Source organism: Mytilus galloprovincialis, chromosome 1, assembly GCF_965363235.1.
Source record: "Mytilus galloprovincialis chromosome 1, xbMytGall1.hap1.1, whole genome shotgun sequence".
Classification (NCBI taxonomy): Eukaryota; Metazoa; Mollusca; class Bivalvia; order Mytilida; family Mytilidae; genus Mytilus; species Mytilus galloprovincialis.
The window spans coordinates 29,204,003-29,218,440 of NC_134838.1; the positions used below are offsets into that span (position 1 = coordinate 29,204,003).

General features: G+C 31.3%; 2 protein-coding genes across 4 annotated transcripts in view; one reads left to right on the forward strand and one right to left on the reverse strand.

Annotated features, from left to right (window-relative positions):
• The window catches only part of LOC143071140 (uncharacterized), a 433,270-nt gene that overhangs the window by 266,327 nt on the left and 152,505 nt on the right, over positions 1–14,438 (reverse strand). The gene's annotated exons all lie outside the window — the stretch shown is intronic.
• The window catches only part of LOC143071129 (uncharacterized), a 350,370-nt gene that overhangs the window by 111,177 nt on the left and 224,755 nt on the right, over positions 1–14,438 (forward strand). The window lies entirely within an intron of this gene.

Consider the following 14,438-nt stretch of genomic DNA (forward strand, 5'->3'; position numbering starts at 1 on the left):
ATCCACTATTATAAATAAATATGCTTTTGAATTAAACTTAAACTGACCATATTTGATCTTCATCATGTAAATCTATGAACATGTAGCTGCACACGGCAGTATACAGTTATATTTTTAGGCAAGGATGGATTGTACAAATGATAGAAATTATACAAGTATTGGAAAACAATGACTTCAAAATTTTGTTTGCATCAGCTTAATATAGCAGCATGTCCTCTTTTTATTCAAAATATTGAATCGTAAACAAATATTATATCTGTTTACGAGTAGTTTTCCTACCTTTAACGGACCCGTTTAACAAACATCTTTTTACTGCATCAACCTAAACTGACATTATTTGCTCTTTTTTCTGCAAATCTATATAGCTGCACAGTAATTCAGTTATAATTTTCGATCAAGACGGACTGTAATATAAAGATACAGCAATATTGGAAAACAATGACCACAATTTTTTTTTTCGCATCAATTTATAGTGCCAGCATGTCCTCATTTTATTCAAATATTGAATCGTTAAGAAATATCAGTAGTTTTCATACCTCAGACTGACTCTTCTAATAAAATCTTTTGACCGCATCAACCCAAACTGACCATATTTTTTTTTAATGTAAATCTATATAGCTGCACAGTAATTCAGTTATAATTTCACGTCAAGAGAGACTGTAGTATACAAATTACCGCAATATTGGAAATGAATGACCACAATTTTTTTCTCTGGCATCAATTGAGATTACCAGCATTTCCTTTTTTTATTCAAAATATTGAATCGTAAACAAATATCTGTAGTTTTCATACCTCAGACTGACTTGTGTAATTCAATCTTTTCACCACATCAACCCAAACTGACCATATTTGCTTTTTTATGTAAATCTATATAGCTGCACAGTAATTCAGTTATAATTTTAGGGACTGTAGTACACAAATAACCGCAATATTGGAAATCAATGACCATAATTTTTTTCGCATCATTTGAGAGTGCCAGCATTTCCTCTTTTTATTCAAAATATTGCATCCGAAACACATATCAGCAGTTTCATACCTCAGACTGACTCATGTAACAAAATTAATTGTCTGCATCAATCAAAATTGACCATATTTGACAGCATCAACCAAAACTGACCATAGTTGACTGCATCAATCAAAACTTACCATACATGTATGTGCTCTTTTTTTATGTAAATCTTATAGTCGCATAGTAAACCCGTAATATTTTTATGTAGGCAATGGTAGGGATGGATTGAATATTTCAAATGATAGCAATATTGGAACACAATGACTACAAAATTTTGTTTGCATCAATTTATAGTGCCAGCATGTCCTCTTTTTATTCTAAATATTGCATCGTAAACAAATATCAGTAGTTTTCATACCTCAGACTGACCATGCTGACTGGTACAAAAAAAATGTTTGTCTGTATCAACCAAAAATTACCATATTATGTAAATATAAATAGCCGCACAGTAAATAACTTATATTTGATATCAGGATGGATTGTATAATTCAAATGATAGCAATATTGGAAAACAATGACTACAAAAGTATGCTCGCATCAGTTTATAGTGCCAGCATGTCCTCTTTTTATTCAAAATTTTGAATCATAAACTAATTTCAGTTGTATTGATATCACAGACTGACTCATATAAACAAATTATTTGTCCACTTTAACCAAAACTGACCATATTTGACAGCATCAACCAAAACTGACCATATGTGACAGTATCAACCAAAACTGACCATATTTGCACTTTATTATGTAAATCTTAATATATATATATATCTAGCCGCATAGTAATTTACTTACATTGTATAGTTACATATCACGATGGATTGTATTATTCAAATGACAGCAATATTCATGATATTGGAACACATTGACTACAAAAATATTTCAAAATCAATTTAGAGTACAAACATGTCCTCTTTTTATTCAAAATAGTGAATCGTAAACAAATTTCAGTAGTTTCGATATATCAGACTGAGTCATTTTAACAAAATTATTTGACCGCATCAACCAAAACTGAACATATTGACACTTTATCATGTAAATATTTATGGCCTCATTGTAAACCAATAATATTTCTATATATATATATATAGCTATGTCAGGACGGATTATATGATGAAGATGACACCAACTTTGGGACACAATTACTACCATGACTACAAAAGTTTGTCCACATCAATTTAGAGTGCCCATATTTTCTCTCTGTATCCATAATATTATTAATAATTAACCGTCACTAAAGTCAGTGCCTTTCGACTTTTGTGTGACGGGTTGGTCTGTGCATAAATTAGTCGCGCTTGCTGGGGAGTATTGATTTAAACTCCTTGGTTGTAGTGACGCACACTACAGAGTCTTCTAGATGGTTCCAATCTACTGCAGTGCGCACAAAGATGGAGGGTTTGGAACTGGTCAGTCTTACTATTAGGAACTACATGTATGACCGCAAGTTTGTTGTTACGGACTTGTTGGTCTATAATGTTCTCAGTTACAAAATTGTTATATGTTGTACCTCTTATTTGTCGTTTGGGTTCTTTGAAGATGGCAAAGAAGAATGATTGATTTTGTTTGTAGCCTAAAGTCCAGGGGCAAATGTTTCATTCATGTTCAGATCGAGTATATTTTTCTGACGTCCCAGACTCCCAGATATCATTTATAATTGTTATGGGTAAGTCTGTCTAAATTGTCAAATGCCCTTACTGCAGTGACATCACTTAGAACTGTTCTACAGTCCCGACTGATTTAGTCAGTTCTGCTGACAGTTCTACTGTTAGAACTGATTTGGACAGTTCTACCCTAGAACTGATCCTGACAATTTTAGACAGTTCTATACTAGAACTGTTCATGACAGTTTTACCTAGAACTGATTTAGTCAGTTCTACCTAGAACTGATTCTGACAGTTCTTCTTAGAACAGTTCTAGGGTAGAACTGTTCTAGGTAGAACTGTTCTAGGAAAGTTTATAACTGTTCTGTGACAGATTATTCTGACAGTTCTAATGAGAGGTTAGAAGTGATCTCCACTGTATACAATTTTGTTTGTGTGAATAAATAAACTATGACATTTGAAAGCTAATTACCAGTCAGTACGTACTTGTTTTCAAAAAAAGTTTTGTATTTGTAAATATGTTTATTAAATATTTAAAGTTTCATTAATTTAGTATTAATTTGTTAAACAAAAGATAAACTTATGAAAAAGAGGTCAGTCAGTGGTATTGCTCACAAAATAAACACAAATTTTAGTTACACAATAAAACTGTCAAATCGGCTTTGGTTATTGTTTGTTACCTTTTGTCCTTTATTGATTTTTTGTATGGATCACTGGTGTTGTTTTAACAGTTTCACAGTTCAAATGAGGTCGTGTTAAGGAAAACCAGGTGAACGTTGTAAATTCCCGAGAAGATTATTTACATTTATCTAAGCTGCATTTGTATTCGCGTGTATTCATTTTCCCGGAAATATACCTACCGCGAAATTCGTGAAAATAGGTACACCACTAAAAAGTATATGTACAGTATTTAATAATCAATTGATACTCACAATAAACTTACGAAGTAAAGGCTTTGTTTAGCATACTTAGCCTTTTTATTAGATAAACACATCTTTTTTTTATTTTTGTTTTCTAAAGCAATAGAAAATAAATATTTATTTATCTAGTATTATATTGTTTGCTGGTTTTGATCCTTGAACAATGGACTTTATTGATTAAATATATCTAATACTGAATGCTGAATTTTCAACAATGTATAGCTTAAAGGATATGTTTTTGATAGAGAGATGTGATAGTTTTCTGATCCATACTAAAATCAGTGACCTATTTACAAATGTTAAAAAGACATTTCCTAGATTTCTGGTCTGCGAAGATTAACATTTCTCATTTCTCTCACAGAATTTGAATGAAAGAGCTTCACACTAACTTTTAGAAAGATGTTAGTGCCGTTCGACATCTTAAAGTCGTAAAAACCTTATGAGAATTGAAGTTAAGTAATAAACAAGTTCATTATATTTACAGTTGTCGCATATGTGAGGTTAGAAATAAACATGATGTTACGTAAGCTCTCAAAAACTATATAACAGCTAACGTTAAATTGTACCTAATTTTCCCTCATATCATTCGTATTCACCGTGATTTTTGGAAGATTCATTCATCCATGCAAGTATAAACATGATAAACATAAATTGTTTTATATCTTTTATGTGTCCATTTCTGTCAAAAACGTCGTTTATTCTTTCCCGGTTCGTGAACACCGTGAAGGGGAATTATCGAATCTGAATGATGTCAACACTGACATGTCGCCGCAAAAATACTTGTGTATTTATTCGAGCGTCTCTGATGAGTCTTTTGTAGACGAAACGCGCGTCTGGCGTATTAAAAAAAAAATTAGTACTGGTATCTATGATGAGTTTATTTATAAATTTATTAAAATTGTATAGGAGTACCCTTTAATATACATGATGTAAATTGATCTCCTTAAAATTTGGGATATATATTCTTGAAAAGCTGATAAATACCGAGATTAAATTAACATAATTATTAATTGTGGAAGGTGTATTGTACCATGGTGTATAGTGTAAAGGGGAATACTGTTACAGTGTAATGTGCGATCGGAAATGGTGTGAATGTACAGTGTGCGACATTCAAAACGATATATATTGATACGAACTGATTTTTGATTTTATACATTAAATTGTGATACAAATTCGATTTTTAAAATATATAAATAATTTTGTAGTCGCACGCTTTCTTTGTTTTTGTATGTTGTATGATGCAAAGGTGGTCGGAGGGCAGAAAGATAATCAAACAAAAGGATTTGTCTGTAAAAAAAATCTGTTATTTCATTAATAAATACTACCAGACTAAGAGAATATTCATTGTTAAGGTTAAACTGAGTCTGAATTTATTCCTAATAATTATAGAATAATGATCAACATTGTAATTGTATACGTGCATTATGTTTCACATGTTTGATCAGTCTTTACATTTATGAAAATTATTTGTAACGCATGAGCACCAATAAGCAGGAATGCGTACCCAAAATTAGCTAAATATCTAAATTTTAAACGTCGTGAATGAAAAGAATACGGCGTAATTCTAATTCAAAAGGGAATTTTAAGTATTTGCACCTCACAAAAAAGCAATTAATGTTTTACAACATAAATCATAACAATATTAAATGCTATCATAATGCCAATTATTTTATGTATAGCAATATGTTCATAATCTTTAAAAAGAATCTGAGATTCATTTGATAAATAAAATGTCCATCTGTAAATATTTGACATTTGTATTTATTTATATCATATTCAAGCTATTTTCGGAGAAAAAGTTCACAAGCAGGAATGTATGTTTTTTATACAATTTCAATTCTTTTTTTTCCTTTCTTTTATTAGTTAAACCTTATAGCATCTAAATATGTGTACTATGATACGATTTTGAAAACTGTATTCATTGTGTGTTGACCAGCTATACTACAGATGTCTTGATTCATTCACATTATACACCCTGTCCATACGCACACTATCGGTTTGCATTCACAAAATTTCCGGATAAAATGTCAATGAATCCGGAGTCAAAATACTTGAGATAGGCAGTTTGACATCTGAATTCAACTATTATATTAGTATATTTAATGACGTAAATGCATATAAGTGCACATGCTTTCTATTTACCATTTTGCGCTAAAATACTGTTTTCAGGCTTAAGTATTAATTTCACCCGCGAATGTGATTTTTCTCTTTTTTTTTCTATCTAAGGAAAAGGTAACTTAAATTCGTACAGCATTTAGTTTTTTTTTTAAAACTATTTGCATTCGAGCGTCACTGATGATTCTTTGTAGACTTGACTCGCGGCTGGTGTACAATATATTAATTCTGGTATTTTTCATATCTACATGGCTAATTTAAATAGATTCTTGTGATAGTATGACTGTGTATTTATTCATAAAACGTCTGAAAACAAGATATTCTTCAAACCAAAGTTTCCCTGTAGAATATTTTATTGATTTATTGAAGAAATTCAGGAAATCTTTAAAATTTGAGATGTTTTATGTGACCAAAGTAAGTCTATATAAGAGGTCCAAATGAACATAGTGTGTTAGTCTTAAGAAATATATAGAACGTAAAAATCTGAAACATTGCATGCCACAGGGTTTCACTTCACATTGAAAATGTATCTATGCAATATATATCGAGTTGATAATATGAAGGACACTCAATATAAAGATATGATATATAAAAAATATGCATCAAGATTATAAAGCAAACTGAGTGTCCTAAATTTATATTTTTATTGGTTTGTACAAACTGGGATTTGCAATAGGTGTATGCAAAAAAGTTATGTATAATCCCAAGAGACAAATGAAATAGTCGATCTTTAAAATGTATATTCAAATAGTAGCTGTACATATACACTTTTTTCTTTTCACAACTATCCACCATTACTTTCAACTGTCTTGTACAAGAATTTTCACATTATTACAAATTTTAAAACAGTCAGGTGGTTTAACTTCATCATTTTCTCCGCCAATCACTCAATTCAAATGGAAACAAAAATTCAGCAACAATCTTTTGTTGACCAGTCAGCGATCTGAGGTTCACGTATTGCTATTCTTTTTGTAAAAAAGCCACTTGATTTAAGATGTCAAAAGTACTTTAGTATGGCAGATTTAGCGAGTCTAGCGTACACACTATACGCCTGGTATCTTTGATGATATTTGTTTAACTAATTTAGCGTATTTTTAGTCTATTTTAGCTGACTTTGCAACTATTTTTTATACGATTTTCCAATTTTATTTTTATAACAAAGATATTCATTCGTATATTTAACGAGATTAACTTGTGAACACATTAAACATGTTCACCACATTGTAAATAAAAAAGAAGGCATAAGAAATATTTCTATACCTCATTGGTAGTCTTTACTTGCTTTCCATAGGTTTAAGTACTCTCAATTTTTCAAACGACATATTGGCAAAGTCATATTGGCACAGCTACATAAGTTCGACTTCGAAAACATTTTGTCTTTCTGTATTAAACTCGTATATCCCTTTATGAACTTATACAAGCTTAATTATAACGACCACATTACCACAACAGTGTTATATTGTTTCACTCATTCAATCAGTTAGTCTTTATTTCCATCTTTTCGTCTTTTTTCTGTCTGTTCCTCTATCCGCCTGTTTTACATATCAATTACACTTGACTAACTATCTAACCACTACTTCACAGTGAGACCCTGACAAAAACCGATACTAACGAAATTGTGGAAAATGTGGAATATATTAAGTTTGTTTTGTTAAAAATCATATCAATGATAAATATTGTGCTAGCTATAATTATAACTATTTATTCACCATTTTGTTTTAGCTCGCAGTAGCAGACGTGGTATATAATCCGGGACAATCAGGTATATTTTTTGTCAGATGTTATGAAATTGAAGAACAAAAATCGTTAATGTCTATTGTTTATTGAAACTACTTAAATAATTACTGTTATGATTTAATCCGTTAATGCTTGAAAACGCATCTTGAATATTATGTTATGTCTTTTTCAACACTAACCGAAAAAAATAAAAAAATCAAACGCAAGGTTTTAGAGAAATTTACTTAGCTAGCGGCACGGAGGGGTAATAAAAAATGAATGTTTTGATTATAAAGTAGAAAGGGTTGCTTCCATGTATTCTTTTTAATTTAAAATGTCTATAGATCTGTTATCCCATGACTTTTTTCTTGTTATAAAAATGTTGGTGAGATCACTTTCATAGAAAATGTCCATTCAATTACGACAGGAAATTATCGTTAACGATATTGTTTGTTGTATTAATTCAAAATAAACACCAGTCAATCCATGTTTTCTTATTAGCTCACTTTTTCAAATGAAATATGAGCTTTTGTCGTCCGTCCGGTGTAATCTATTTCAAACATTTTCTTAACATATTTCAACTAAACCTATGCTGAATGATCCTTATGGTATTTAAAATGCAATTTGTGTTTTATTGTATATTTCGTAAAAAAACATGGATGTCAGGCTAAACATAGAACATAGGGGTAAAACGCAATTTTTGGCCTTTATCTCAAAAACTAAAGCAGATAAAAATATCTGACATGTAGTATAATGTTCATCATGTCAAGTTCTATCAGCCCTGATATGTTCAGATGAATATAACAAACCATGGTTGGGTTGCTGCCACAACATTGTTAAATCTCAGGACTTTTTGAAGCTTTTGTTTATTATCTTAAATATTATTATAAATAAAGACAACCTATAAACAGTAAAAATGTTAAGCAAAGTAAGATCTGTAAATTATCGGGTTTAAGGACTAATATTGTCAAATGACCATTAAAGATGTTCGCTACTCAGTTTCAAAATAAATAGCTTTTAATAAACTAGAATAGATTGATAGGGGATAAATTACGGAATCCAAAAAGCAAAAAAATATATAGAGGTCAATGTGCTTGTTTTCGAAATAATAACCATTTTTCATAGCTTTATCTGTGACAAGTTAAAGTTCTTAAAAAATATTAAAAAATAAATAAGATTTTATAAGACTTTTACAAATGGCTTATAATTATACATGCAAACGATTTATAAAAAGAAAAATGGGATTCAAAGGGCAAAATTTGTTAAGGCATTCAAATGGATAAAACCAGAGGATTGCGAAAATCTGACAAAAATTCCAAAACATGAAAAGCGAACATCCTTAAGGAATTAATGACAGTTATAAAGAATTTTGAACAATTTGTTTATCAGGTTTTTCTCATTTAAAAAATCGTCTTCTCTGAAACTGCTAAACCAATCTAAACCAAGTTGAAGCTGAATGGTTCTTAGGTTATCTAGGATTGTTTTATTTTCTGTTTTCTCTGAAAACATGACCGCCATGGCTAAAAATAGAACATATGGTAAAATACAGGTTTTTACTTAAATCACAAAAACTAAAGCATTTAGCAATGTTTAGAGCAAATCAAACAAGAAAATAAAGTATTCATTAGGTCAAGGTCTACCTGCTCTGAAATAATAAGCCACATCGGGAATCTGGCTTTTTGGCTCCTGCATTGATGGTTTTATAGCCAGACTATTTGCTGAATATTAAAATGAAGATTCAAGTCGATATAAAGTTAAACAATTTAATAAACGATCCAACTAGAATATAAACGATGTTACAATATTGAGTCCGGTGTTAAGGGTTTAAGAACCTATCCAAAACTGAATATAAATTATTTCTCAGAAGTATATAAAACAGAATAATAAAGAAATACATGTAATTAGGGATTAAGCAATTATTGTCCATTGTATAGATAATCTGCTAAACCTGTGTTTGACACGTAGATACGAAGTCCATTATCGGATTAGCAGACACATATATTTTAAACCAAAAGATAATTGTGTGGTAATATTTGAGTTCATAATGACAATTAAAAGATATAATAATTAGAGTCAGAAATATCATAGTCCAAATAATTAACATGCTATTCATCCGGTCATAGTTTTAAGGAAATGTTGCAGTTTTCAATTTTCATCCTGAATATTATAATAAATACAGATACACTGTAAACAGCAAACATGTCCATCAAAGTGCTACAAATAGGTCTATATGATCAAAATACTCAATTGGCCCCTTAAAGTGTTATTGCCCTTATAAGACCATTTCTCATGATTTGAAAATTTAATTCGCTTACTGTAAAATAAATATTCGCCTTTGCAACTGGCGAATCAAGTTCAGCTTAACTTTGAGTGAGTTTCAGTGTAATAGGAATATATTTTGTATTTCTTCTTTCCTTGTACTTCAAAAAGCAGGGGTAAAATGACAATATTAAGCCACGGATTGAACATCAAAAATAATCATTGATGAAAGATTCCAGCCAAAATTAACAGATGATGGATAAAGGTTCTAATACGGCCTCTTGTTTATATTACACATGAATAATCTATGTATCATATTTCTGAAAAAAATAATACCGCTATAAATACCAAATAAGGAAAAATACAACATATACTTTTGGTGAACAAACACTGCGTCTTGATTATATTAAGAAAATAACACAATATAAACTAAATTTAAAAAAATGAATAAAAAAGATATGCCATTCACTGTGTAGATGTTTCAATGAACAACGCTCTTAAATTGCAGTATGGACAGAGGCTATCGACATACTAAAGGCTACTTTTATGAAAAAAAAGAAAATAGCTAGGGTAAGAGGAATGTTTGCTTCAACAAATACAGTTACGTTCACAAAGTGGTTACCTGCTAATTTTCCTGTGGAAGGTGTTATGTGTGGTTGTGGAAGACACCTAAAAACGCCAAACTCGCTGTTAGTTCACTTACGAAGGAAAAGCTCTGCCGACCGAAAAAATGTTAAGTTATTCAAAAAGGGAATATAATCAAAATAATATTAATGGTTTTGGAGACGTTACATAGTGCCATGCATATCTTATTCTGAATACATTAACGACGACTGAACATAAAAAGAATATCAAAGTGCATTATATTAACAATTCTTTAACGAGATTAATACCACAGTGGATATGTTTCATGTTTGACAATATTTTATAGACGCTTGTTCAATTCAAATGTCATCAAACAGTTTTACATAATAAGGATACAAAAGTTGTATCTTGTACTTTTATTCTCCAATACATTTGATGAAATCAATTCATTTGCAACTTATCATCGATTATAATATCTTAACTGCAAACACAGCAGATTGATGGAAAAGAAAAAAAGACTGTCTTTCATTCCGTTTTTCGGAATTTAACTTTTTGTGTTTGAAAGGGTTTAATTCATGCAATCTGATAAAAATACAGCCTCTGTCCGACATTTTCTTATTATGATATGAAAGCGATTTCTATTTAAATACCTTTCGGGGTTTTTTGCTTTTTTATTGATTATACTGGATGAGTTTGCCATTTGATGAAGGACTTTTTCGTTTTGAATTTTCCTTCGACTTCGGTATTTTTTTATATTCTACATTTTACTGACTTTTTGGCGGATATGTTAAGTACCAAAAGAGAAATACAACGATATCTTGTCAGATCATTGTAATATAAGCAAATCTAAGACATAGGATGTTATATAATCCCGATCAGAGACTGGGTTAGGTAATTAATGGATTAAATGATGTTTTACCTGATAATGTATTTTTTGTTTCTTTTTGTTGTTCATGGTCTTGAAAAATTGCGTTTTTTCATTCAATTTCCAAATCACGTCATCATTAGGCTCAGATAATGTACATGCTGTATACACCAAAGAATCTTTAAATAATCATAAGAAACAGTAAGCAATATTTTAGTATGTGATATGGAATAATTGTCAATGAGAAACACTATCTACAATAGTCAGAACGAAGTGGAAGCAAGCAACTATGGGTTCTTGTCAAACCATGAACAAAGGGCAACACCCAAACAGCACAGTAAAAGAAACTTCAAATAATTTGAAATCATGACAATGCCGTCGTAGAAAAAACATGATAGCAAGACATTAAACAGTACACAACAAATAATATACATGATATAGAACACGTAAAGAGAAAAACAATTATCCCGTCATGAAACGGACAGCTTTCATGTGCTCCATTAGGATGAGATAATCCTGATGCATATGCGACACCCGGGTGTTATATCTGTTTTGTCATGCATGTAAGTACAAACCGGGGGATCATTCTTTTTCAGTAAATCATTATCCAAGAAATGACGATAGGATTGTGTTTTCATCAATTGGAACAAATCCATCGCCCTGTCTGAAACAAAACAAAAACAGCCAACGGATTCATGCTGGCGTCTGTTAACATTTTGAAGTTTCAATTTCAAATTTACCACTCGGTGTGGTGTTAGTGTCTCACATGTAATTAACTAAACAAAATTACATTCCCATCTCAATGTTTACATGTAGTTTACATCATGTTTTGCCTACATGCAAACACTAGTCAATGTAGGCCTTGTGTAGTTAAACTAGGCATTTAGAACATCAATTTTGCCATATGTATTTAAAGAAGAAACGATTTTTTAATAAAAATTGATATTTATAACAAATAATAATAAAGTTCTTTACAGAAACATTTGTATTAACTTTATTTTTTGGTGTTAATAAAACACATAACGTAGCTTTATTAACCCCTTATCAAGACTCAAAGCATCATCATTTCAGAACAAATAATTCATTTGAAAAGTTCTTCCCGAATTGACTGGACATACACTGAAATATTTGCCATTGGTCTTACTCAAACAACGATTCACTCATAAATGCATTACTAAAAAAAGTGTGAGGTAAATTGTTTTGTTTGTCTAGTTTCTCAGATCCGTTAAAATACACTTAGAAATATATAGAAAAAACGTTATCCCCTCCTTTTGCCAAAGACTCATAGGAGAACAAATACCAACAACAGAAAAAGAAACAAACATAAAAGATAGGAATGTAGTGATCATCTCAATCCTTTTTCTTCGTCTGTAAGATGACAATGACGCAGCCTACGTTTTCTAATGCGTTACCGATACATCTTTAGTACATTCAAACTACTGCAAATCATCAAAATGGCGTTCATAAAGGAGCAACGACTTCATTTCAAAAAGGAGGGCGGGAGGGTCTGAGTGGGATTTTTTTTTCGCGCAAACATTTTTATTCATTTTTTATCGATGCTAGCATTCAAATATTTTTTTCCATATTTGACACTATAATGTATGGGGAAGCTCTGGATTCAGATTTATTTTGTTTATCAAATTGGGGATCAGAATATTTTTCTAGGAAGGATCCATTCCCCTCCCCCTTTTTTGAAGTCAAATGGTTGTTCCCTAACTGCTATACATGACGTTTGGTGTGAATACGGTATAAGATTGCAACACACGTAATGTTGTCATTTTAGCGGTATTTTCAGCATTGCAATACAGGGGTTTTAAAATCCATATCACACTTTTCTTAAAGTGTCGCGTACGAAGTCAGGAATATGGTAGTTGATATTAATAGTACGCTTCTTTGCAGTTTTGCGTTTGCGCAGGGACGTTAAGGGCTTTTCAAGAAAATTCCAATCTTTATACACAGCAAAATTCATATTGAACTCAAAGTTGATTTTCTCTGTATAAAGGCCAAAATGTACGTCAAAGGCGAAAACAGGGGTAAAAGGGTCTATCATGGATTTCCTCCCAAACTTGTATTCATAAAAAACATAGATAAACAGTGTCACATTTCCCATAAATATCAAAGAAGCTAGTGCACGATGACATCGGATCGTCCTGGTTTTTGGCTTCCTGAAATCAAAATAACTTATTTTACTTGAAAATTGCTATGAAGATTCCTTTATTCAAACGCTATAAAACTAGGCAAAGCAATTAAAAAAAAAGAACTGTGGCCTTTCCACCTGTACAAAAATGAAGTGGTTTAGTATAGCTCTTACACCTGCCCTTTTTAATCAAATTGGATCGGCTGCCGGAAAAACTAAGTGATTTTTTTTGTAATACCGCGATGCGTTTCATATTTTATAACGACATGCTGGAGCAAATGCACTATTATTCTTTTTATGCTTGTCATGCATGCTCAAGTTTATGAAGGATCAAATTGAGAACTGCATTTCTTCAGATAATTTGAAATGTGACAAGCTGGATTTTCAAACTACTTGATAATAATCCTCAAGTAATTTGCATTTCACCTGTGGTGTATTATCGCAAATGACAGAAGCGGATTCATGTGTGTTCGGGCCAACTTTTGGAGCAACCATTATATGGTTAATGCATACGCTTTTTACATGTCGTACTCCAAACGTCGCTTAAGTGTTATAGGCAACATCCCCTTCTTTTTGGATTCCGGACCAGTTACCTTCTGTAGTTCTCATTTTGCATTTGCAAGTGAAAGTTTATTATACAAAATATTAACATACTAGGTCTGTCCTAATGAATGTATATTGTGAACCTTTATCATTTTTTTATTTCACTTATATTCTTTGTTTGTTCTTCGTCATTGATAATGTTACAAATATAAATACAAACTTCCTACCCGCATATACATATTCAGATTTAACTTGTTATCAGTCCAAAGTGAGAACTGGTATCGATTTGAAAATCATGATTGGGAGGTATTTTTGACGGCTGATTTTTTTAATTCTGAATATTCATTTTCACCAGCCAGCCTTATGACTGGCTTGCTAACGTTTTATTTTGTTCCGAATGATATCCTGCATTGGAAGGACAGAAAATTCCTTTTCATCCCGTCTGGAGTAATTTCTTTCTCTTTATAACTTTTTTGGTAAAATGTTCTACCCACTTTTCTAAATTATTTGGAATATTCAAAATGACAAACCAGCATTACCAATGGGGGATACCATTCCCCTCTCTAGAATGAGCGACTAATAATATTTGCACTTGCGATCCACTTGTGGTAAGGTTAAGCAGCTGCGACATCAAGTACCCAAGAAAAAGTATGTGTTGCATTTTTCTTTTTGTAATCAGTTCTTCATTTTAATT